The sequence below is a fragment of the Bidens hawaiensis genome, unplaced genomic scaffold (genome assembly GCF_021521415.1).
Source record: "Bidens hawaiensis isolate Kalapana, Puna unplaced genomic scaffold, B.hawaiensis_p1.1 tig00000935_1, whole genome shotgun sequence".
NCBI classification, from domain to species: Eukaryota; Viridiplantae; Streptophyta; class Magnoliopsida; order Asterales; family Asteraceae; genus Bidens; species Bidens hawaiensis.
Genome location: NW_027491054.1, coordinates 4,032,247 through 4,058,717, shown reverse-complemented (window position 1 = coordinate 4,058,717; position 26,471 = coordinate 4,032,247). Strand labels below are relative to the sequence as shown.

Here is a 26,471-nt window from a genome sequence, read left to right as displayed (position 1 = left end):
AGGGTTATAATTGCCGAAAATCAAAGTTTTTGGGAAGCTCGATTTCGTGAATCTCTTAAATAAAATAAACATAATATGCCTTGGCATCATGTTAAAGCATATTCCATCGAACTACAAAGATTAGGGACCAAGAAATCAATCTAGTTTTGTATTATAATAATTTCTTTCAAGTTTAACGATTGTTGCAGCCAATAAACTAATTTCTGGACTTAACTATTTAAACCAACTTATCAAAAATATCGTAAACCTACTGCAAACTCAGTGTCCATCCCCAACATTTTGTGAATATGTGTTTCTATTGGTGGTTTCTTTCAAGTTCTTCAACCTCCGATTTAACTTTCAAGGCTTAAGAACCTTTGACTCATCCTTCTCATCTTTTCCTCTAACATTCCAGGTAAGTTGTCTTCATGAAAAATGTTTGTTTCTATCTCCAAAACAAAAGCCCTGAATCAATTTCACTGATTGAGGGAGTTTTGTTGGTCAATTTAATCCCGACCCGTTTAGGGTTCATAAAAGTCAATTATCACATTTAATCGATTTCTATAGCTTCTTGTCAAAATTGGTTTTTTATTCATAAGACTTTTATCTTTATTTTCACTTTTTACTTATGACGGACCAGAACCTGAACCCGAATTCGTAGTTCGGATTCTAACCCGCATCAGCTCGTTTATATCTTAATTAATTCATAGCTTGAGTTCTATTTATCCGTTTGTTGTGATTTCAGCGGGGTTATTCTTGGCTTTGACTCTAGTTTATTATCTCAAATTTTCAGGTCATTTTGTGTCGAATAAGTCAGCACGTTAAATTTCTCGCTTATTCTTATTTTATTATTATCTCGCCTAATTAATGAGGTGAGTAATCACTCCCCTCTTTTACTAGTTTAAAACTCTTTAGGGACTTTATGCATACTATATTATATTTCCATATACATATTACTATCTCAATTGCAAATCTTGACTGTTGTGGGTTGATCAACTAAATGCTTATATGTTATTTGCTTACTTGCTCAATTGTTTATTTATCGCATTCGGAGAGGTCCATTATAATCATATTAAAGCATGGTCATACACCGACTAACTATCCACAACCCGTGTAAGTGAGACATGATCAAATGACACCATTTATTTGTCTTATTTAATTGTTGATACTCATGATATTGATTTGCGGTTTTATCATATATTATATTTATTATCAACTGATGATTACTTGCTCAACTTTATGATAACAAACCTATTGTATTTCGTACGCATATTGCAGGTTATATACATGGTTGAAGTAAAGATTTGGAGAATTAATTTGGAGTTTAGGGTACATAATAAAAAGACAAGTTTGGATGTTTTATTTATTTTTCATTTGGATTTGTTGTGTTTGTTGAGACGATGTGTACTTGCTTTACTTAATAAAATAATTTGGATAATGTAATAAATATTGTATGATGGTGTCTTATGAGCTGTGAGCAGCCAGTTCGTGCCCCGGCATTCCGCCTTAGGTGTTGGGGTATTTTTTTTTGCCCATGAGAAAACCCAACAATTATATATTAGATGGGCTATTACTATTAATATTATTTAGTAATGTAAAAAAAAGGAAAGATTACAATTGCTCTTACTTCATCGTATGGAGGTTTTTGCTTTGGTGGGCCTTGGACCCACATGACCACAACATACTAGTGGTAATAGTTTTTTTTATGTGTCTAGACTTCTGCTCAAGAAAAAAATAAAAGGAAAGATTTTTTCTTGAGGTTCACACAATACAAGCAGACATACATATACATATATAAGGTATAGTTTTGGCCTTGTGGGATCATTATTCCTCTTCAGCCGACACAAAAGAATTAAGCTTTTTTTAGTTTTCTCCTCTGCTGCTTTTAGACAGAAGATTACAAAGAGAAGAAAGGGTGCTCCAAGGTTTTAGTGTTTTTGTGAAGATAAGAGACATGCCAGAGATCGATTCATTTTCTCGTTGGTGATTCTTCTTACTCGTTTACTCTTTTGTATATGGTTCCATATACTTGAAGATTATTTGTACCAAGTATATGATGATTTATGTATGCCTCTAGTTTTATCTAGAGAAGATTTTGTATTGTCATTATTGGTGATAGTGGATTTGAAGCGGCTCTAGTAGTCCCGTGGTTTTTACTCTCGCCTTGAGAGGTTTTCCACGCTAAAATTTTTGTGTCCGTTTTACTTTTAAATTACCTATTTTTTTTTCATCCTCAATGGTTCATTCGGGTCGGGAAAAAGTTTAGCCAAACGAAGATTAATTCCGCACTTTTGTTTACCGTTCATGGCTAGGTGGTCGTTTTTCCCAACAGAGTGGTGTCAAAGCTTCGGCTCTTGTTCTTGGGTTAAGACTTGTTTGAACGATGGAAGCTAATACAAGTAAGATAGTGAATTTGAATGGTTCTAATTATCATGTTTGGAAAGGCAAGATAGAAGACCTTCTTTATGTGAAGGATTATTATTTGCCTGTGTTCACTACCGATAAACATAAAGACAAAACTAACGAAGAGTGGAATATTTTGCATAGGAAGGTTTGTGGTATATTCGGCAGTGGGTTGATGATAATGTTTTGAAGAATATTAGTGGGGAGACTCATGCTCGTACTCTTTGGACCAAGCTTGAAGAGTTGTATGCTCGGAATACCTGGAAAAATAAGTTGTTCTTGATTAAACAGTTGATAAACTTGAAATACCGTGATGGTACGCCTGTTGCTGATCATTTGAATGTTTTTTAGTGTGTTATTAATCAGCTTGCAGGTATGAATATTAAGTTTGAAGATGAGATACAAGGTTTATGGCTTCTTGGTATGTTACCGGATTCTTGGGAGACTTTTAGGACATCATTGTCCAACTCCGCAGCAAACGGTGTTATTACTATGGAATTGGCTAAAGGTAGTATTATAAATGAAGAGATGAAAAGAAAGTCACAAGGTTCCTCTTCACATTCAGATGCCTTAGTTACCAAAAGTAGGGGAGAAGCCATAGTAGAGGTCCGAGTAATAGAGCAAAGCACAGTAGTAAATCCAAAGGGAATTTTGAATAATTTGAGTGCTATCATTGTGGTAAAAAAGGGCACACAGTAAAATTCTGCATACAGTTGAAAAGGAGAACAAGAAAGCTAATTACAATAACAAAAAGAACAACCACAAGAAAGACGAAGGTGATGAAGGTACTTCTAAAACTAACACTGCCACCGCAGAATTTCATATTTGTTGTGATTATGATAGGGTGAACGTTGCACGTGATGATTCGAGTTGGGTTGTTGACAGTGGTGCTACTTTTCATATGACATCACAAAGGGATTTTTATTCATCTTATACTCCTTGTGATTTTGGGAATGTCAAGATGGGTAATAATGGGCTATCAAAGATCGTTGATGTTGGGGATGTTTGCTTGAAGTTTGATACCGGGATGGATTTGGTTTTAGACAATGTAAAACATGATCAGGATATTAGACTTAATTTGATCTCCGCATGCACATTAGATGATGATGGTTTCCACAGTACTTTTGGTGGTGGAGTTTGGAAACTTACTCGTGGTTCGTTGATCGGGGCAAGAGGTAAAAGAACTTTAAAGTTATACATGGCACATCCAAAGATTTCCAGGGACTCAGTTCATTCGTTAACAAGTTCTGATGTAACCGATATGTGGCATAAGAGACTTGCTCATATGAGTGAAAAAGGGTTGTCTATATTATTGAAGAAAGATGCCTTGTCCGGTGTGAAAGATGTTCATTTGAAGAAGTGTTCTCATTGCATGAATGGTAAGAAAAATAGAGTTTCTTTTCACAATCATCCGCCTCATAGAAAAGAAAGTATACTCAACTTGGTGCATTCAGATGTATGTGGTCCTATGAAGACTAGAACACTTGGGGGTTGCTTATATGTATGTGGTGACTGCCATCAAGACTGAACGAGATGAGGATTAAATAAAATCGAACTGTGATAACCTTGGTTTTTACCATAAAAGCAGAAAGCGCCCAAAAGAAGTGAGTGACTCAAGAAAGGCCATCGCTCTTCTCTCTTGACCTGAGACTTGGGGGAGTTCTGTGAGTGAGGAGCGAAGCCTTTCGGTAGCTGTTCAAAAGAATCAATCAATTCAATCAGCTCCAGAGCTAGGAGTTCTATGTCTAGGTTGAGGGACAAAGAGGCTTACTTGCCTTATTTCAAAAATGGAAAACACGTCTTTCTGGTGGGGGTACAGCCAAATCAAGATCCTTCTATAGTTGTGGACCGAGGAAGATTCGAGGGACTACGCGCTTTCATTCCCTTACAGCTGCCTTACAAGCCCTTCCACTGCCCTCACTCCCAATCGCCCCACTATCTGCTAGTCTGGTTCGACTCGAACTTCTGTCATGTCAAGCTTCCTGACCTGCTTTGTACCAGCCGGTATTTTGTGTACTTCGGGGCGAGCTCGCTCTAACGTCGTGCCGGGGCATAGTTTAATTACCTTAATCGATGTCGGAACAGGGGTGGATGAAGGTGGCCGGAAATCTAAAGCTTAAGAGGATCAAACAGAGGGTTTAGAGCGTATAATAATGAAATTAAAGGTGATGAACGAGTTTAGATGAATGCAAGGATTGTATTTATACTAAAAAATTGGAGCGGTGGATGAGTAATTCGTGTTAATTAAATTGGCCGAAAATCCGGCGAGTCTATCGGGATTTAAGGACGGTTATGGTCACCTAAAATGCAATTAATTAGTTATATTATGTTTAATATCAATGCCAAATTACGTTAGTATCAATTATCGGGTAAAAACGGAATTAAAACTAGGTTTTTTTATTTTCTCAGGTGTCGTTCCGGCGGCCGGAGTTGACGACGGAAAAACGTGGGTTACGGGAAGGGTGGGCTGGGTGATTTTGTAGAATTATTATTAGTTTGGGCAAATTACAACGCCGGTCCCTCAACTTTCAAATTTCTTTAAAACAAAACGAATAATAATCCGTTTTCATTTTAAACCTTGAACTTTAATGATATTATATATAATCTAATAAGGTTATAATATTTGGATATTTACGTATTTAACCCGTTAAAGTTTGCGAATTGATTAAACGTCGAAAAAACCCTAAGTTCTGTTAATTGAACAACCGAATAGAAAAACGAACGATTGATAAACATGAATACTGGTGAATATTATATTAATAATAATCGTTGAACACGAAATAAAATTAAACGAAGAACTGGGTTGATTTAACAAACGAGAATACAAATCCAAATGCAAATAAAAACAACGCATGAAATACACGCAACGAAACTTAAGACATATATATATATATATATATATATATATATTAATAAACAAAACTGAAAAAATTAAAAGTGGTTCGGGTTTTCGGGTTTGAAAAGTAACGAATGTTAAACAAACTGGGAAGAAGCTCAAGTGTATTCGAACAGACAATGGAGGTGAGTACATTGGTCATTTTAATGCTTATTGTAGAGAGAAAGGTATTCGACATCAAAGGCCACCTCCAAAGACACCACAGTTGAATGGTTTTGCAGAACAGATGAATAGAATGTTAGTTGAAAGGTTTAAGTGTTTGCTCTCACATGCAGGATTACCTAATTCCTTTTGGGAGCTTTAAATATGGCGGTACATGTGATAAATCTTACTCCTTGTATTCCTTTGCATATATAATGATGTTCCAGACAGGGTTTGGAGTGGCAAAGATGTTTCATATCGTCATTTGCGGGTCTTTGGATGCAAAGCATTTGTGCATATTCCCAAAGATGAAAGATCAAAGCTTGATGTGAAGTCCAGACAATGTATATTCCTTGGTCATGGGCAAGATGAGTTTGGATACAGGCAATATGACCCGGTTTCAAAGAAGCTTGTAAGAAGTCGTGATGTTGTGTTTGTAGAAGATCAGAGTTTGAAAGATATTGAGAAGACATAGGTAGTTTAAGTAGTTCCTCAGTACATTGATTATCTTTTTGATTTGGATCCTATTCCTACTCAGCATACTGAGTCACATCATGAAGATGATATTCAGAATGACGTACAACATGGTACCAATAATGTTGATAATCAAAAGCAGGCAAAGTTGGATGAGGATACTCATCCCGAGTTACCAGTAGATATGCCTGCATTTGTCCCACCTAGGCGGTCTACCATAGACCGTCAACCATCTACTCATTATTCTACCGGTGAGTACGTTCTACTCGCTGATGGGGGAAAATCGAGTATTACAAAGAGGCCATGGAAGATAAGCATAAAAGAGAGTGGGTTGAAGCCATGCAAGATGAGATGGATTCCTTGTATGAGAACAATACCTTTGAGTTGGTGAAGTTGCCTAAAGGCAAAAGAGCTTTGAAGAACAAGTGGGTCTACAAAGTGAAGACTAAAGAGAATACCTTGCGGCCTAGGTACAAGGCAAGATTGGTGGTCAAAGGGTTCAGTCAAATAAAAGGTATTGATTTTGATGAGATTTTTTCTCCGGTTGTGAAAATGAGTTCCATCAGGGTAATTCTTGGTTTAGCTACTAGTCTTGATCTTGAGGTTGAGCAAATGGATATCAAGACAGCATTCCTTCATGTTGATTTGGACAAAGAGATCTATATGGAGCAACCTAAAGGTTTTCAGGTTAAAGGTAAAGAAGATTATGTTTGTAAACTTCAGAAAAGTCTTTATGGGTTGAAGCAAGCACCGAGACAGTGGTACAAGAAATTTGAGTCGGTTATGGGGAAGCAAGGCTATCGAAAGACTGTGTCTGATCACTGTGTTTTCTTCAAGTGGTTTGGTGATGATGATTTCATTATTTTATTGCTATATGTTGATGATATGTTGATTGTTGGCAAGAATGTAGAAAGAATTGTTCAGCTGAAGAAAGAGTTAAGCAAGTCATTTTCTATGAAAGACTTGGGGTCAGCTAAGAATATTCTTAGCATTCAGACTACTAGAGATAGAGCTTAAAAGAATTTGCACATGTCACAAGAGCAATACATTGAAAAGGCGCCTAGCAGATTCAAGATGTCTAAAGTTAATGTGGTTAGTACACCTCTTACTCCCAACTTTAAGTTAACTAAAAAAGATTGTCATACTTCTAAGAAAGGGATTGAAGAGATGGATGGTGGTCCATATGCATCAGCGGTTGGAAGCTTGATGTATGCAATGGTATGTGCACGACTTGATATTGCCCATGCAGTAGGTGCTGTTAGTCGGTTCTTATCAAATCCGGGTAAGAAGCATTGGGAAGCAGTTAAGTGGATTCTTAGATATCTGCGTGGTACTTCCAAATTGGGTATAACATTTGGAAATGGGGAGCCAATGCTTGTTGGTTACACGGATTCTGATATAGAAGGAAATAAGGACAACATGAAATCCACTTCTGGATACTTGATGTTATTTGCAGGGGGAGTAGTGTCATGGCAGTCAAGACTGCAAAAGTGTGTTGCTTTGTCTACTACCAAGGCAAAGTATATGGCAGCAACAGAAGCATGCAAAGAATTGTTGTGGTTGAAAAGATTTATGCAAGAGCTTGGATTTATGCAATAGCGCTACGTGGTTCGTTGTGATAATCAAAGTGCTATTCACCTTGCTAAGAATTCTATGTATCATAGAAAAACAAAACACTTTGATGCGAGGTATCATTGGATTAGAGATGGTATTGAAGACAAGTTGTTTGAACTTGATAAATTTCACACTGATGATAATTTTTCCGATATGTTGAACAAAGCTTTGGCAAGGGAGAAACTAAAGATATGTTGCTCACTCGCTGGGTTGGTGAGTTCTTTCTCATAGTCAAAAAGGGGGAGATTTGTTTAGATATTTTTTTTACCCATGAGAAAACCCAACAATTATATATTACATGGGCTATTACTATTATTATTATTTAGTAATGAAAAAAAAAGGAAACTTTACAATTGCTCTTACTTCATCGTATGGAGGTTTTGGTTTTGGTGGGCCTTGGACCCACATGACCACAACATACTAGTGGTAATAGTTTTTAATGTGTTTACGCTTCTGCTCAAGAAACAAATAAAAGGAAAGATTTTTTCTTGAGGTTCACACAATACAAGCCAACATACATATACATATATAAAGTATAGTTTTGGCCTTGTGGGATCATTATTCCTCTTCAGCCGACACAAAAGAATTAAGGTTTTTTTAGTTTTCTCCTCTACTGCTTTTCGACAGAAGATTACAAAGAGAAGAAAGGTGCTCCAAGGTTTTGGTCTTTTTATGAAGATAAGAGACGTGCCAGAGATCGATTCATTCTCTCGTTGGTAATTCCTCTTACTCGTTTAATCTTTTGTATTTGGTTCCATATACTTGAAGATTGTTTGTACCTAGTATATAATGATTTGTGTATGCCTCTAGTTTTATCTAGAGAAGATTTTGTATTGTCCTTATTGGTGATAGTTGATTTGAAGCGGCTCTAGTAGTCCCGTGGTTTTTACTCTCTCTTTGAGAAGATTTCCACGCTAAAATTTTTGTGTCCATTTTACTTTTAAATTACATATTTGTTTTCATCCTCATTGGTTCATTCGGGTTGGGAAAAAATTTAGCCAAACAAAGATTAATTCCGCACTTTTGTTTACCGTTCGTGGCTAGGTGGTCGTTTTTCCCAACATTAGGTTGGGGTGTGAAATAGAACTAGTTTGTTCTAACTGTCAATAAAGCTAAAGAGTTCAAAATCTTCTTTACCTCAGCTCCACTGAATCTATATGTTGCAAATGATTCATGGTGAAGGATAAATTGTTAGGCATATTATGAGGATTTTCATTAGCAACAAATGCTTGATTCTCTAACCTGAACCAATACTTGTAGTTATGTCCATATGATAGTCAGAAGATTAGTCAGTAGTTTGAGCAGACTTTGTTCTTGACACAAAAGTGTTGATCCAATGGTATATTCATCTGTTGATTTACCAGTTGCGATCAACCTTTTCTTTTGTGTAATCTCTCTCTTAAGGGTAAGCAGCATACCATGGAGAATTGTCAAACTCGTATCAAAATTGGGTAATGTTCTCAAATGATAGCATGAGTATCCCAATTCTCTGGTAGTGATCTCAAAAATCTTTTATTCAGAGCAGAGTTAGTGTAATGAAATTCAACCAATTTCAATTCACTAATTAATGTAGTGAACCTTTCAAACTTTTGAGTTAAACTCTCTTTTTTTAGATGACAAATTGCTTCATACTGCTGTGTGAGAATCTCTCATGTATTCTCAAAGACTTGTGGAGTTAACCAAATTATTCCTTAAGTGCATCCCATATTTCCTTAGCAGACTTTCAATGAACCAATCCACCATAAATTTTATTTGGAATTGTCATGGCAAGCTTTGCATGAGCTATGACATCCAATTCAAATTTCTATAGATCTTGATCAGAATAATCCTTAGGATCCTTCTTGACCATCTTGTTGCCATCCTGAGGATCAACACATTCAATGGAATAAGGCCCATGAACAACTATTCCCCAACAACCAGTGTTTTGGTTGCAAAGATGGTGAAACATTCTCTAAGCTCATATGTTGTATTGACCTCAAACAAACATAGGTGGTTTAGAGGTAACACCGGTGTAATGAGGATCTTGTACAAACTACATGATTCTCAATTCAACTGGTTTTTCAAGAACAACAGAGTATTCAGTAGAGTTTTGCTAAAAACTTGATTCCGCAAGTTGAATTATCAATTTTGAACTTAGATCTTTGTTTCTGAATTGATTATTAGATCAACTGCAGCGGAAATCATAAAGCAATTAATGAAATAAGCAGCAGAAAACATAAAGCTATTTAGAGGTTTCATATGGAAGAACAACTTTGCATTCGTTATAATCAAATGATTACAATCTATTGCTCCCTCTAAACCCTAACTCATCATTCACTGATTTTCTGGTATAAGATTACACCGATCAAGTAAATTTTATGATATGTAAAGTGTTAATGAAGAAGAGACTCTCTTCTTCATTTTATAGACATGAAAAAATACTAATAAGCAAAAGGTGAAAGAGACATCTGACCAACTTAATTACAAACTTGTGACATTCGTTACAAAACTGAATACACCTCAGTATTCACAAATCAAATAAGCGTTTAACCGCTTATTGCGTAACGAACGAACGGATAAGCAAACGGGTCTGGTTATGACCCAGATCTCCTGGGGGGACCTTCTATAAGTGATAGACGATTAATAAAAGCTAATATATTAGTATTATAGCCTTAGTATGGTAGCAAACCAATTAAACGAAAACATGCTCGTTTAACTACCCGCTATGAACTTAAACGAGAAAGATAGTTACGAAACAAGCATTGTATCATCCGTTAAGCCGAAAAAGACTTACCAAACATTTAATTGAAATGTTTTAAGCGATCCGTAAAAATATTTTCGAATTTTACAACCATATAGTATGTTATTATAAATTTATACAAAAATAGCCAAAAAACAATCGTTTTCGCGCTATTTTTCGTACCCGATATGTTTTTCGTGCCAAAAACCAAACTCGAACTAAATTTGAACTTGGGCTTTCATGTCTGGGCTTGCAAATTCAGAATGTTGGGCCAAAATGGGCCAAGGAAGGCCCATTACACATCCCGTACGGAAATGGGACTTTACTTTCCCCATTAATTTATCTTTTTATATCAATCAAGTTGTAAGTTTTTTTTTTGCATCCATATCACCTTAAAACTTCTGGAGAAACGCTGAACATCATCAACCCTTCAAAACCCTAGGTAAAACATTTATTTTAAACATGTTTTTCATTCTATTAATCAAGTTTAATTTCATATAAACATAGTTTAATTACCAAAAATCATTCCTGACCATGAAAAAAATCATAAAAATGGTAAAAAAAAATATGTTTTGATCATGCACATGGTTAGAATTAAGAATTATACTCTTTTTTGGCCATAAACACGGATTAGAGGGTTTAAACGGCGTTTTTACGGTTCAAAAGTTCGGTTTAATACCCTAGCCGGAACCCTAAGTTCCAAGGCTGCCATATTGATGAAACATGCTTGTTTTCTTATATAGCACCTGTATCTAGATTTCATAGGAGCACAAGAACCCAGAAACTTGATTAGAAAGGCGAAAACGAACCAAAACCGCTAAGGTAATACCAAAACACTCGATTACGGGCTGTTTAGGATTCGATTGTGATGTACATATTTTTAGGTCATGAAATATTTCAGGGACATCAGGGACCATATCATTGAGTCTCTGTTGAAATTTGGTAATTTTTCTACCATCCGAGAATATTTGGCGAATTTATTATCAAATTGGGACGTTTATTTGGGAAAAATAGTTAAAATGCTTGACAAATTATGAACTTTTGTGGGGAACTCATATTTGGTATATTTTGATCACATATGAAATTTGGGAGCATTTGGAGAAGCCTATGTAGGTTTTGTTCATTTGCGTTTATTTTAATTTTCATTGTCGTTTTTGGCTCGGAAATGATATTTGGAAATATTGGTATAGCTTGATATTTTTCCAGGTTGTTTTGGGATAGATTATGATCACTCAGAAATTTTGGTGGAATTTTTAGAGATCGTTTGTTATAAACGAATGATTTTCGGGCTAAATATAGCAGATAAATTGAATTTTTATAAATTAACAAATCAGTAAATAATTTCATAAATATTTTTATAAATATCTACATATTTTAATTGATAATTGACTAAATTTTCAAAATTTAAGGATAAACGGGTTATTAATTATGCTAATTCAAAGATTAAACAAATTAAATTCTGATAAAAACCGACAAGTTCGTGATTAACGAATCTGTTGGAATATCAGAACACCAAGAGTGATCAAAAATCATATTTTTGGATTAATTAAGTAAAAACGAACTTTTTATGAAAAACCCGGACAATTTGGATAGAATATGCACGTTTTTCTCAAATCAAACTGAATAAACGGAAACGAGCCCCGTAACGAATCCAGAACCCCAATGTGTGATCTTTATTTATAACTTAATCATTTTATCGACCAACACATTTACCCAAGCTTGCATCCCCATAACTGTTTTCTGAACGCATAAACGAACAACTTGGCCCAGCCGTGAAAACGGGAAACTAAGCCAAGTTCGGTTTTAAGTATTAGACATTGAACAACATCACAATCTAAGCCTGTTGACACTTTCTGGGTGTATCAGCTATATCCAGATTAGATATACAGCCCAGTTTAGTATTGGGATTATAATAATATTAAAATATTAATATTATTATAATGATAATTATAGGGATTAGTGATAGCAAGTTGAACCCGCTGCGAACTGACACTGTACCAGACCTCTATTAAACAGTGAGTTTCATGACCGCACTTTTAAACTGCTTTTACGAACTTTTGGGGTGAAAAACATATTGATACATATATGTATACTCTGAATTGTTTGATGATGGGAATTATCTAAGTGCTAACACACGAAAGTCCCCACGAACACAGTGCTTAACTTTGAGCCGGTGGCTTGTGAATAGTACTATTGGTTTGACAAACCCAAACGGAATCTGCCTGGTTTCCGTGTCACATAGCGCCGTTTGCACATGACCATACTTATACAAACAGGCTATGTAGTGTTAGATATAGCTACCGGGGCATGTTGTGGGCGGAAAGGGAGCCACAGTGGTTGATTGGGCTTGGGAAATGGATGCACGCAGCACAGAAAGTTAAGGCTTCACTGTAGCTTAGCATAATTAAATCATAAACATACAAACAAACGTATTTGTGAACGTACATACATACATTCTTGCGTATTTACAAATTACGATTGTTGTACGCACGAATGATTTTCTTAAAACTCGTGAAATTCACCAACTATTTGTAGTTGACCCGTTTTAACATGTTTTTCAGGTACTGGATTGGATTAGAAAGTCAATGTGCTACGTGTTTGACTTGCGATCAATGCTGGGTGAATTGATGCAAGTGTGATAATACGAAGTAAAGCAGCTTAACGTGCTGGATTTAGTTTGTATCACCTAGTTGTAAATGAAGTTAGATCAATGTAAAATATTGTAAAGTAGTTTGTATTGTTCTTTATAAACAACGTGGTTAATACCAGAGGTGTCTGTTACATTTCCGTTTTACGCTTCCGCAAATCGCTTAACGGGGTGTGACAAAACTACTGATAAACTAATGAAAATAACTGTCTATAAAAGAATAATATGCTAACTACTGATCTTTGCTAAAACAACTGATGTTTATGCCATCAATTGTTAGTTTTCAGCTGTTTGGATCTTCAATAGTTTGCTTGAGCAATTGTTATGTCTTTAGTTCTTTCATGTCAGCAGCTTATTTGATTAGATGTTTGGAGCACTAGTTTGACAACACCATAATGGAGAACAACTGATGTCTGTAACATCAGTTGTTTGATTTCTAGCCATCGGTTCTATTCTAGGTTCAACATATCAAATTGCAGTTGTTCACTCAACATGTGTTGTTGAAAAACTATACTATTTTTAAGCATATTGCAGATTGCTATTTGAGATTATTTGAAGTTGAAGAATTTTGATTTGAATCTTAGGATATTCTAATACAGAAAAGACAATTGTTTATTATTGATTGGATGTTATTTCTTTCATTTGAACGCTTTTTTGTACTTTAATATTGAGCTGAAATAATTAGTTATTGTCACTTTATTTATTTATTGTCTTTGAGCTATGAGCAATCTTAGTTGCACCCAGGCATATTTCATCTTAGGTTGGGATGTGACATGAACCCGGGGTTGATTCGGTTTCATGTCTAACATTCTCAAGATATGAAAATGATGCTTAGGAGGATAAACGATCAAATTCTAGAATTTTAGTTTAGAAAAAGTATGTTAACGAAACTAGCGGAACCTTAACGAAACGAGTGCGATGTTATTGCATATGTCAATCATTTTAACATCATAAAAACATTTGACATTTGTAAAACAACTAGAAACATTACGTGAATTACCTGGGGAATGCTAAACAAAAGAAAAGGAGAAAACTTGGACGGTTTGACTTTCAAAAGTCAAAGTGACGTTCTTGAGCACCAAATGCTAGCAAAAATAAATTTTTGGAGAAAATTTGGATTAAAGTATTACCAGTAGATGGAAGGGGTTTGTTTATATAGCCACCGGTTCGTTAGAAACAAGGTCAAAACTAGTTAATTGCTTAGCTAGTCAAGGGGCACGAACTTAGGGCTAAAAGTTACGAATTTTGACCATTTGAATAATTAATAACGAATTAAAAGTGAATGCAAGTTGAAAAAGGTCTGGATAAGTTCTTACAACATTCAAAACGAGTCAAAGATCATGAAATCGGTGGAGCAGGAAGCTAGTCGTGAAAAAAGCTTGGCGTCGTGTATCACGACGCAGTTAGGGTGTGGTTGTTGCAATACGTGGCAAAGTCTAGTCTTACTTAGAAAAGAACTCCATCGCATAGAGCGGCGAACGAGTAGATATCAAAATTTTGAATTTTAGTATAAATGGTCCTTGTACTTGATTTTAAGCGCGTTTTAGTCATAAAAAACATTGAATAGAGATCATAACATTAGGGTTGGATTATGAAGCTAATACCAAACATAAATAAATAATAATATCAACAAATACTCAATAAAGGCATCGCATTATTAATAAATGGAGACCCGAAAAAAATATTGAAATTTTAGAATGGATTTGGTTTTCGGATTTGAAAACTGACGAATGTCACAACTAACACCAAACCTTCCAAGTTTGACGAATCAGAAGGTGCCACTACTATGCTTTAGTGGTACGAAAGTGTGGAGAGAACTTTCCTCCATATTCATTTTCTTGCTGAGAAGAAAACTCATTTCGCCTTAAGTGTCTTTGATAAGAAGGCACTTGCTTAGCGGGGCAAGGAAAAATCCGCTCGTGGTGCGGAGGTAACCATGGTCTCGCCATAGGATGAGCTCAAAGACATCATGACTAAGGAGTTTTGTCAACAAACTTATGAAAATATATATATTTAATTTATAATTGATACTAACTACTCCGTCGTAAAAGCTTTAAGTAAGTCAATTTTAGTTTTTATCAAAACGTTAGTTGTGATCATGTTTAGTCATGTCCGTAAGTTTAATTCATTTAAAGAAACCGAAAAGGACCTAAAAGGTATAAAAGATGAGTAGTTCGGTTTTGGTTGGACACAAATTTGGCATTATCTCAAGTGTAGTTCCAATATACTAAAAATGTTGATAGGATGTTAATAAAATGAAATAATTAATTTATAGAGATTGAATATGTAAAAAGTCACAAACTTAACCGAAAAGTTGCATAAGCAAACCGAGTGCATTTTAACAAATCTAAACCTTAGCGAAATGGCTTTTGACAAAGTATTATAAACCACTAATTACTTGAGGTATGAAATCAGAAAATAAGAAACTTAAAAGACTTAAACTCATAATGACTTTCAAAAGTTAAAGTATGCAAGAACTCCGAATTGAGAGCAAGAGCAATGAAATAACATAACTTGAGTTGTGGCAAGTTGAATGCAAAGAAATGAAGTCATATTTATAGAAGAATTGCAGTAAAGGTCTCAATTGGTTTAAATTGGTCAGAAATATGAAATGAGATTGAATATCATTTAAACTAGAAATTGATAATAAAAATTGAGTTGTAGCGTATAAATAATGGTCAAGGATAGTTTATAGCATCATAAAATGCACACATGGATCATAAATCATTCAAATTGGTCATAAGTCGGAGTAAAAGCTCGAATTAAACATAAAACAAGAAACAAACACTCACGTCGTGTATCGCACGATGAACCATTGATAAGGTCAATGCGCTACGCGACCCAAAATAAACCAAAACTATTCTTGGGTCTGCCGCATATTGCAGCAGGATAGAGTTACACCCGTAGCATTGCGCAACACAAAATGATTTTCTAAAATGACTTAAAATTATCGAGTATCGCGATGGAAGAAGAAGACCCCAACGCGATGCGCAACGGACAGAAAAATACCAAAACTTTAGAAAATGACACATTACACCCGTAAACTTAAATTAAATGCAATAAAGTCATAAAATACCTTAAATGGAACTTGCCATCAAATTTTAATAATGAAATTAACTTCATAAATATAATCATCATCATAAATCATAAAGAACATAATTAACATAAACAAATCCAATTTTTCTTAATAATTTGCGGATCCCAATTATATAGAACTTTCAAAATGAGTCGGATTTTAGGTTTGAAAATTAACTAATGTTACATAACCCATATCCACCTTCAACTTTTGGATTATCTCTTCTTCAACACCTTTAAATTAGAACCTCCTCCGGAAAAAATGTTTCTCTACCATATATCAAAGTGTTCACATGATGATGGCAGAGATGTGAGAAATTTAATAGTCGATCTTATCCAAATCAACTTCTTATCTAACACCAACGTTAAATTGTTAAACTCAACAGTGTGATTTTCAAATACTTGCTTACGGTAATTTGGAATGTGTATAAGCGCTTCTTGAGGAATAACCGGTTTGGCTAATGATATTGTCATATACAAACACAAAGAACTCATCAATTTCGGGAATTAACTGAGGGAATCACAAAAGAAGAATTGATAGAAGAATTCATCCCTAATCGTCTATCTAAGGGCTAATTAAGCTAGCTACCACTTAACAAACTTTTAGTCACCCGAATTACAATTTGCCCTATGTACTTTCTAAGAGCATTCCCAACCTATCCCCCATCCATATCTTTATAATTACACTAAAAAACACTATATTTCTCTTTTCTGTTTAATTAAATAATATTTTTTTTGTACTTTTACCATTATAGTTTTCTCTCTCTACCCTATAATTTACAAAAAAAATCACTACCTTTTTCCCAAATTTACAAAAAATCACAACATTTTCTCTCTACACCCTATAATTTACACTTACAACTACTCAAAATTTCACCATATAATTTAGAAACTCCCATTACATAAATTTTGGGGATAGGATGGGGAATGCCAACTTGTTACAAGATGCGTCCGTGCATGCTTTATTTTAATGCTTACAGTGTATGACCAAATTACCCTTGAACTTATTAACCATTTTTGACGTGACCAGATTAAGTTGTGCTTAGGACAAGCATTCATATCCAATAAACCTAATCTTGTCAGTTTATCCATAACGGAAGTCAGTTTCTTTGCTGTGAAACACCCTATTATTTATTTGAGAGCGGTGACATGTTATATAAAATTCTTTTGCTTTTGTAAAATGTTTAAACTACGACTAAAAGTTCTCTACAAACTACTTATTATATCTTCCAAAGGTCATTCTCCATGATCTATTACGGAAATAAGAAGCAACAAATGGTGCTGTCTAACAGGGAAGGATATACTAATATAGGATTTGGGGGATCAATCGATCTCAAGGTTTTATTTTTATATATAATCATAATGTATATTACGTACGTTATTGATCGACCTCCGAGGTATTTGAGTGCCAACACCATAGTTTTTAAAACTTACATAGACAAATCAGTTTATAGATGTAAAATTTCAAAACATAAAATGAAAGGCAAAAAAAAAGTATCAAATTCAATTTGTCATTTATGTAATTTATTTAAATGGTTATTGAACGACTCATTATCACTTTATGGTCATGATTATCTAAAAATCTCTTAGTTTTACTGATTGTAATGACAACTATTTGTTACCCAAAGTGATCTAAACCAAAAACTTCTATGCCTAGTTAACAGACAGACATCTGAGCACGAAAGAAAGCAATTCTTGTTGAAAAATATCCCGAGTATGTTCCTAGTGCGTAAATCATTTTACATATGGCTCTCACATGTCGCAAATTCACTCATTTGTATGGGCATCAAGAATTTGGGTGGTTTAAATCTTGTGTGCACAATCAAGTTGTTTAACTAATATGTACTTCCTGCCATTCCTATGCTTCACCCTCGTGTAGTCGTGTTTAGATTTTTTTTTTTTTAAACCAACAAAACAACTTTATTAATACAACTAACTTGATGCTAAGCATGTCAACCAAACTTCCACCAACGCACCAAAGTGCCACCAAGATATGACGGAAAGCGAAACAGCAAACCATTCGACCCATCCAAACCCCCCGTTACAACCGATAAGTACACCAATCCTCTCAAGAAAGGCTAAATTTTCTCCACTATTAGATTAAGCGTGCTTTTGTAAATACACCATTCCGTATCAAATAAATCCCACTCTTGTAAATTCCTCATATAACTAGAGTCATATTCTTTCTTTAGGATCGGTATACCATAAATAGTAAGATCTGTTTCAGAAACATCCGATTTGACATAAACACGAATATACATTTATTCAGAATTTCATGCATAACGTGGGAATCAACTTACTAAAAGTAATTATTTCATTAATAAAGTTATGCTCAAATATATAATGCTTTTGTATGTTCCAAACACTTAATAGAGCTCGATTCCTTTTTAAAATAACATGATTCTCAAATCTCACTTATCCTACGTACAATAAAAAATAGTTTAAAGTATTTTATATTATATTCTGATTTATGTTAAGATATCAATTAATTATATATCTATCTATAATAATATATATAAACAAAAACCCAAAAATCCTATGTGTCGCGATGTGGTCGCTCCCCCCTTTTATGGAAGCCACCAGATTTCTTGATTTTTAAATAGAGCCCTCTCATTGATTTAACTCAAATTTATGGGTATGGGTCTTACCAAAACCAAATAGCTCTTAAACGGGTTATAACATCTTATTAAATTAAAAATTAATCTTATCAATTATTTGATATGAAAATCCTACAAAATAAGAATATACTAAAATTTAATATCCAATTTAAAAAGAAAAATATATTATTTATAATTAATAAACAATTTTATAGTAAAAAACATAAGCGGGTCATGGGTCACCAAATTCAGATAGCTTTTAAACGGGTTATAGCATATCATTTATTTATTAAACCCTTTCATCATCAAACCTTAAGTATATTATTAACTTTCTTACAACAAAGAAAATTGAAATCCAAAAAATAAATATTAAAAAACGAAAAATGTAAAACAACCATTCTCTCAAGCCATCAGATTGCTTTATTTGTAAATGAAGGGTTCTCACGCATTTGACCCGAATTCACGGGTAAAACTTTCACCAAACCCAGATAACTCTTAAACGGATTATAACATCTCATTATATTAAAAAAATAATCTCATCAAATATTTGATATGAAAATCTTATAAAATAGGAATATACCAAAAATTAATATCCTATTTTATTTTAAAAAAAGATATTATTTATAATTAAGAAACAATTTTATAATAAAGAAAATAAACGGGTAATGTGTATCATCAAATCCAGATAGCTTTTAAACCAGATTATACATATCATTTATTTGTGAAACCATTTTATCATCAAACCTCAAGTATATTAATTATTAATTTTTCTTATAATAAATAAAATAAAAATCCAAATATACATATATAAATATTAAAAACGAATAATATAAAACAACCCCATACATACGGAAGATAAAATCTAGTTGTATAATATTCTTGAAAGTTGAAACAACCACCTGTGGTCTTATCTTATTGGCAAGTAGGCAAATGGTATCAAGTAGAATTCTTAAACCTCCTTGTTGCCTAAATTGATTTACTTTATTTCAATGTTCATGTTGCTTTTTTTTTTTTTTTTTTTTTTTATATTTACAACCCAAGTGCCTGTAATCACACACATCATCTGTATCTTACTTAAATTGAAAGTAAATATTAAGTTTAAAAATTATATAACAATACCCTTGATAAATATACAAATACTGATAATTATAATTTGTGAACAGCGTTATTTTTTATTTTAGTCTTATGAATATCATTTTAGATTAACTGAATTTACTTATAATCAGAAATATGTGGGAATTAAATTTGTAACAAATTAGAAGGCATGGAATACACACTTTTAATTACTGGACTATTCTCATTTTCGAACCTTTCAACCTGGTGGTTCAAGAAAGTGATGCCTCTAGGCTAGGGTTTCCAAAGAGGCATCTCCCCCTTAGAGGGATTTAAGGATCGATATCCAAGGAAGCTAACAAAATTCCATGGTTGATGTAAAGTTGTATAGAAATGGATCACCGAAAGCATTAGCGGTAACTTAATCACTCTAGACACTGATCGGCAACAGCGTGGTCGTGAGTGGCACTTAGGCCGTCAGTAACACCTATGTCGTTTCTTAACCATTATAACTATTTTCAATAAAAGGAGATTATTTGGTCTATTTCATTAACAGAAAAAGGGTATTCGTTTTTGTTTCTTATTAAATTATACGATTGAACTTTTTATAATACGTACTATCAAAATATTTTAATCTGTCACTAATCTATACACGCTTCATAGAGATATTAAAGCTAAAGCTTTTGCTAATTACAAAACTTTCAAAGGCCGACACCACTGAAGACAGCAATATATTAAATTGGCAAAACGGTAAACCTAGAGTTTTAGTTGGATCAAATATGTTACATATAAGGGTTTTGAAAAATAAACAACCCATCATATAACGAGAAAAGTTAAAACTGACCCATTATTATTGTTTAACAAAACATTGATAACCCATTATCATATAACGTCTTGATGATCACTGAGATCAGTATAAGTGCTACCAATCTGTGCTTCAGTAATTAACTGTTTTAGCTCCAAGGTTTCTTTCTTGAGCCTATCATTTTCTTGAACAATTTGTTCATGGGTTTCCAAGAAGTGGTTAAGCTTGTCGATAAGCCCACGATTCTCGTTCCGGAGCCTGAGTAACTGTGTGCAAAGTTCATCAAGCTGCTTTTGTTTCCTCATCCTAGACCTCCGAGCCGACTCCCGGTTCGATATCATCCTCCGCTGCTTCCTCTCGTTGAGGATGCTCATGTGGTTCTCCTCAGCTTCATCTGAAGTACTTGAATTGTTGCAGCTTAGAGAAGACGACTGATGAGTAAAGTCCAGAATAGGTATTTGATGAAGATGATGATGATAATGATAAGGTATGTTTGCTAGAGAGTGCAGAGTGGATGAGATGTTATGGAAAGAAGTGAAGGTGGATAGATCTTCAAACTGAGTGTAACTTCTTGCCATTTGTGTGTGTATGTGAATTGTGATGTTAATGGGATGGGGAGACAATGGATGAGGAGTGGAGGGATTTTATAGGTGGAGAGACTAGAGAAAGACAATGGATGGATGATGTATGCATGTTGTGAATTTGGGGATGTTATATTGTGACGATAGAATTCAGGTTTGTATATGGGCTTAACAATGATTTGATATTTCCACATACTATAACAAATAAAACAAAAGTTAATATAATCTAATAAACTATTTTATGAAGAATGAGCCCATATTAATTTCTAACTAATGATAAATAACAAATGGTTGGGACATCAAAGAAAATAAAAACATTAATTCATCACAATTTTTTTAAAGAAGTTGGTGACACACTCCATAATTTTATATCACCTAAAATTGACTTAAACATAGGTGGGAGATAGGTTAGGAGGGGCGGGCTCGCCCAAACCCAATCTTTTTATAGTTTTATATATAGGTTTAGTACTGTTTTAATAACTTACTGATTATGAAAATTTTAGTTAATTTTTTTAGTAATTTATGATTTTCATATGAAATTGAAAAAGTTAAAAAAAAACTATAGAAATTAGTAAATATGAATTATAAAAGTCGGCCAATAGCTAATAAGGCAATAACCCAATTATATAGAAACCTGAATTCCAAAGATCGGATTATAGAGAAACCCAACAAACTTAAATAATACCTGGATAAAATGTTAACATTATACAACATGCAATTAAGACAAGAGAACGACCAATCATTTACCTAGCCTATTCCCAGCACTTGATATAGGATCGTTGTTGCCTCTCGCCAATTGCCCCGCCTAGTTCATGGTTTTTAAAACATGAAAAATTGTAGGGCACAATCATAATATGTAATTTCTTTATTATTTAAAATTACTATGTATTTTATTAAATGTTGACGATATAGTTTTGTGATGATAATGATATCGCATTATATTTAACTGCCTGAACCAACCCGACCTGACTTGTGCGAGCCTAAAAACTTTGATGACGAAAACATTATAGCACTGTAAAATCCCGAACACGTTAGAAACTTCGGCACTATATAACTCCACCCAACTTAATACCTTAAATCTTTGGGCTACGAATTACTTGATGATATATGATACAAATGGGATAATCTTTTAAAAAAATGTGTAGCTAATAGTTCTTGGGAAAAATCCTAAAATAAGCATTTATGAAAACAAATTTTAAGTTTTAGGTATCATTTGTAAAAAATTCTAGGAATAGGTATTATAAATCAGTCGTGACGAGTATTTTGTAGAACCAACTAAAACTTGCCGTGTGTCCTTAAATTAACCGTAACGAGCACGTTCACTAATCATTTACTCGTCACGACTAAATAAGTTTCATTTCTCGTAACAACGCCCACGAGTAATTCATAAGTCCTATAGTCGCGACGACTAGTTTATCGGGTTTGCATTCCTACATAAGTAGTTTATTAGTACTTAACTCGTCACCACTAAAGGACTTATGAATTACTCGTGGGCATTGATTACGAGGCATGAAACTCATTTAGTTGTGACGAGTAAATGATTAGTGAGCATGCTCATTATGGTTATTTTAATGACACGTTCTAATTGTTTTCTACAAACTTCTCGTCATGACTAGTTTATAATACATATTTCTGGATTTGCTTGTAAATGGTACTAAAATTTGAATTTGTTTTCATAAATGCTTATTTTGGGAATTTTCTTATAATTCTTTTATTCTAAATTATGCTATCGATATCGCCGATATATCACCGATACATCACTGATATATCAGTTATCGGTCCCTTAACGATATGTAAGTCAGAATATCGGTACCGATAATATCAACGATATTGACCGATATTTGACTGATATTGGACTAATATTTGACCAATATATCACTGATATTCCCGATATCAGTGTGTTAAGTCTTAATTATCAACTTTTAATGTTCAATGTTATTATTTTAAGTGTTAATCAATTTTTACTTGCTACGACTGTTAGTGTTTGCAATTCGCAAAAGGTTAATTTGTTAATGGTAGAAGACTATACTGAATTATTAGTGTTAAATTGCTATATATATGAATTTTACATGATATTCAAATTACCGATGTCCCACCGATATCTCACTGCGATAACCGATATCTCAGATATCGGTCCTTGACTGATATCCAATATTTTTCCATATTAACTGCTTAGAATTCTAATGCAGTTAAAACTATATTTAATGTTTACTCGCTTTCTTAGTTTGGGACCTTTCAGTTTTTGAAACATATAGTCATTGATTTATTAACTGTTGCTTATCGTAATACAAGCTTATTATATAACGTTGATGACTCGAAGGGCACTTAACTTGATTAAAAGTATTGTCCACACCTAATTGTCAAATTTTAAATTTTAGATGACTTGTTGACATGATCTGGCAACTAATTTTATAGTTAAGAAGATAGTGGATAGTATACAACTTCTTGTAACTGCTAAATATTATACTTTTAAGGTTTGAACTCTTGAATTCATATTTTAAACTCTAATCACCTTATCGCCCCATCAAAATGGGAATAGCTATAATTTATGGTGCTTTCATTTAAAGTTGTTAGCCTTAAACTCCTAGCATTTGGTTCTGAGAGATTTGTAATGCAATAATTTGTTGCAATGCGTAGCAAATCCTCATTAGCGATAAAATTGATGTTAAAAAACGTTTCTAGCAAAATATTAACAAAACTTTCGACAGTTTTGTGGAAAAAGTATCTAGTCAGAATGGCTACTACATTGCGACCCACTTCGTTTTTACGTTTTCCACTCATTACGACACAAATACTGCTACGCATTGTGACTCAAATATTGCTACGCAATTGCGACCATTTTCTTAATAATTTATTATAGACTTGTTAGAGCATTCCCAACGGATTCTCTATCTATATCTTTAAAATTTAATTAAAAAACATAATTTTTTTAATTTATACATCATTTTCTAAAAACCTCTCTCAACCCATTCTCCATATAAATTGATGGGAAAATTCCCAAAATAAGTATTTATAAAAACAAATTTCAAGTTTTAGGTGTGATCTTCAAAAAGTTTCAAAAATAGGTATTATAAACTACTTGTAACGATTAGATTATTTTAGTACACGAGTAGTTTGCAGAGCCAATTAAAACATACCACATGGCCATAAACTAACCGTGACGAGTACGCTCACTAACCATCTAGTTGTCATAACTAAAGAAGTCGCATGCCTCGTAATCAACACCCACGGGTACCGCATAAATGGTTTAGTCGTGACGAGTAGATTACAACTTTTCGAGACACGAATAGTTTACTAAACTAACCATAACGAGTTGTTTTGTTTACCAAATTCATCGAACCTGTTAGTTTTGCAAGAAACTAACCGGATCGGTTAGTTTGAAAGCTCAAATAGTCATTATGAGTAGTTCTTCCTTATACATTTCCAATACGAGTAGTTCTTCCGTAAACAAATCCAATACGAGTAGTTTGTTCTAAAATGTACTCGCGGTTGTTTATTATTTTGTTAATATACCCGGCTCATAACTTTCTAGTCTAAACTAGTCGTTACAATGTTGTTTTGAGGTTATGGGATTCGTACCATTTACTACGCTATTTTCTTGTTGTTTTGAACCCGCACATCAATGTTGGAGGAAATTAGCAATATTGTAGTTTGTTATGGCGGAAAGTGGGAAGATACAAAAGGAGCTACTGAGTAGTGATGACAAATGTGACCTATCAGGTTGAATGAGTTGTAATAAAATGTATATAATAGGTCAGGATGAGTCAAACTAAAAAAAGAAAAGGATTGAAACAGGTCAAAACGGGTTGACATTTCTTGAGGTTTTTTTATTATGGAACGAGAAAAATGGTGAAAACTTTTTTGTTTTTTTTACTTTTTGATTTATATTTCGAATTATGATTTTTTAATTATTATTTTTGAACTTTTTAATGAGAGGTTTTTGAATGGGTCAAAATGGATTGAGATTTCAGTAACCCCTCATTAGAAAATTCAAAGAAATATTTAAAAAACCATAACTCAAAATATAAATAAAAACTAAAAAAGTAAAAAAATAAATAAAAAATTTTCCTCTGTTTTTCTCGTTCCATAAAAAAAACTCTAGAAATGTCAACCCATTTTGACCTGTTCAATCATTTCCTTTTTTTAATTTGACCCGTTATATACATTTTATTACAACCCAATGGGTCACATTTGCCACCCCTACAACTGAGTATGTTATGTTTGATTGTGGACGAAAAGGTGTATCTCTATATTTGAGATTCGATTATTGTGAGTTTATAGCTTTTGTTGCTAGTAGTTTTAAAATAGGTGGTGCTAAACGATTATCGTATAAGTTCTCTAATTAGTCATATCCGGTGGATATACACGACATCTATGACATGACGCTTTTTCTAAAACGTGCTAAAGGAAGACCAAATGAAGTCGTTTATGTCTATGTTGTTGAGGATGAGAATGGAGACTTTGCAAAACAAAGTTTGATGTCGAATAAGTTACTTACAAACGAAAATGAATCGACAAAATTGGTGGGGTTTGTTCCGGACTTGAATATACCTTGGTAATCAAATGAATATGAATATTTTGTTCGAGACAATGTTGCTATAATCATCGAAGATATTGATCCTTCGGTTCTAACGAATCTCTTTTAGATACGGATGTATTCATAGAAGATGAAGAACTGTCTCTTCCAGTAGTTACTAAAGATGGTTGTTCAAAAGCTGAGAAAATCTTTTAGAATATTTTTTAAATAAATCGTATGAACACTAAAACAAGTAGCCACGAGTAGATTATAAGGTCAAACTAGTCGCGACGGGTTAACTGGTAACAAACTACTCGTATTGGATATGTTTACGGAAGAACTACTCGTTTTGGGAATGTATAAGGAAGAACTACTCATAATGACTATTTAAGCTTCAAACTAACCGGTCCAGATAGTTTCTTGTAAAACAAGCCAGTTCGATGAATTTGGTAAACAAAACAACTCGTTATGGTTAGTCTAGTAAACTACTCGTGTCTCGGAAAGTTGTAATCTACGCGTCACAACTAAACAATTTATGCAGTACTTGTGGGTGTTGATTACAAGGCATGCAACTTCTTTAGTTGTGACAACTAGATGGTTAGTGAACGTACTCGTCACGGTTAGTTTATGGTCGCGTGGCATGTTTTAATTGACTCTGCAAACTACTCGTATACTAAAATAATCTACTTTTCATGACTAGTTTATAATAAATATTTTTGAAATTATTTGAAATTCATACCTAAAACTTGAAATTTGTTTCATACATACATATTTTGAGAATTTTTCCTAAATTGATTTCTAATATATCTTTAAAGAAGGGTAGTTGGAATGAAGTGTTGTGACAACACTTTGAATTTGAAGGCTTTCTATACCATTTCACTAAAATTTAGAACTGTAGTTTGGAGATAAAGAATTAGTTAGAGTGGTTATTAACATAGTTTTTCTAAATTTTAGAAATGTAGATATATATG

The 26,471-nt window shown here is 33.6% G+C and overlaps 1 pseudogene; it reads right to left on the bottom strand.

Annotated features, from left to right (window-relative positions):
- Nucleotides 1-20,480: 20,480 nt before the first annotated feature.
- On the bottom strand, nucleotides 20,481-21,144 carry LOC143548590 (basic leucine zipper 43 pseudogene; annotated as a pseudogene).
- Between the last annotated feature and the right edge of the window lie 5,327 nt (nucleotides 21,145-26,471).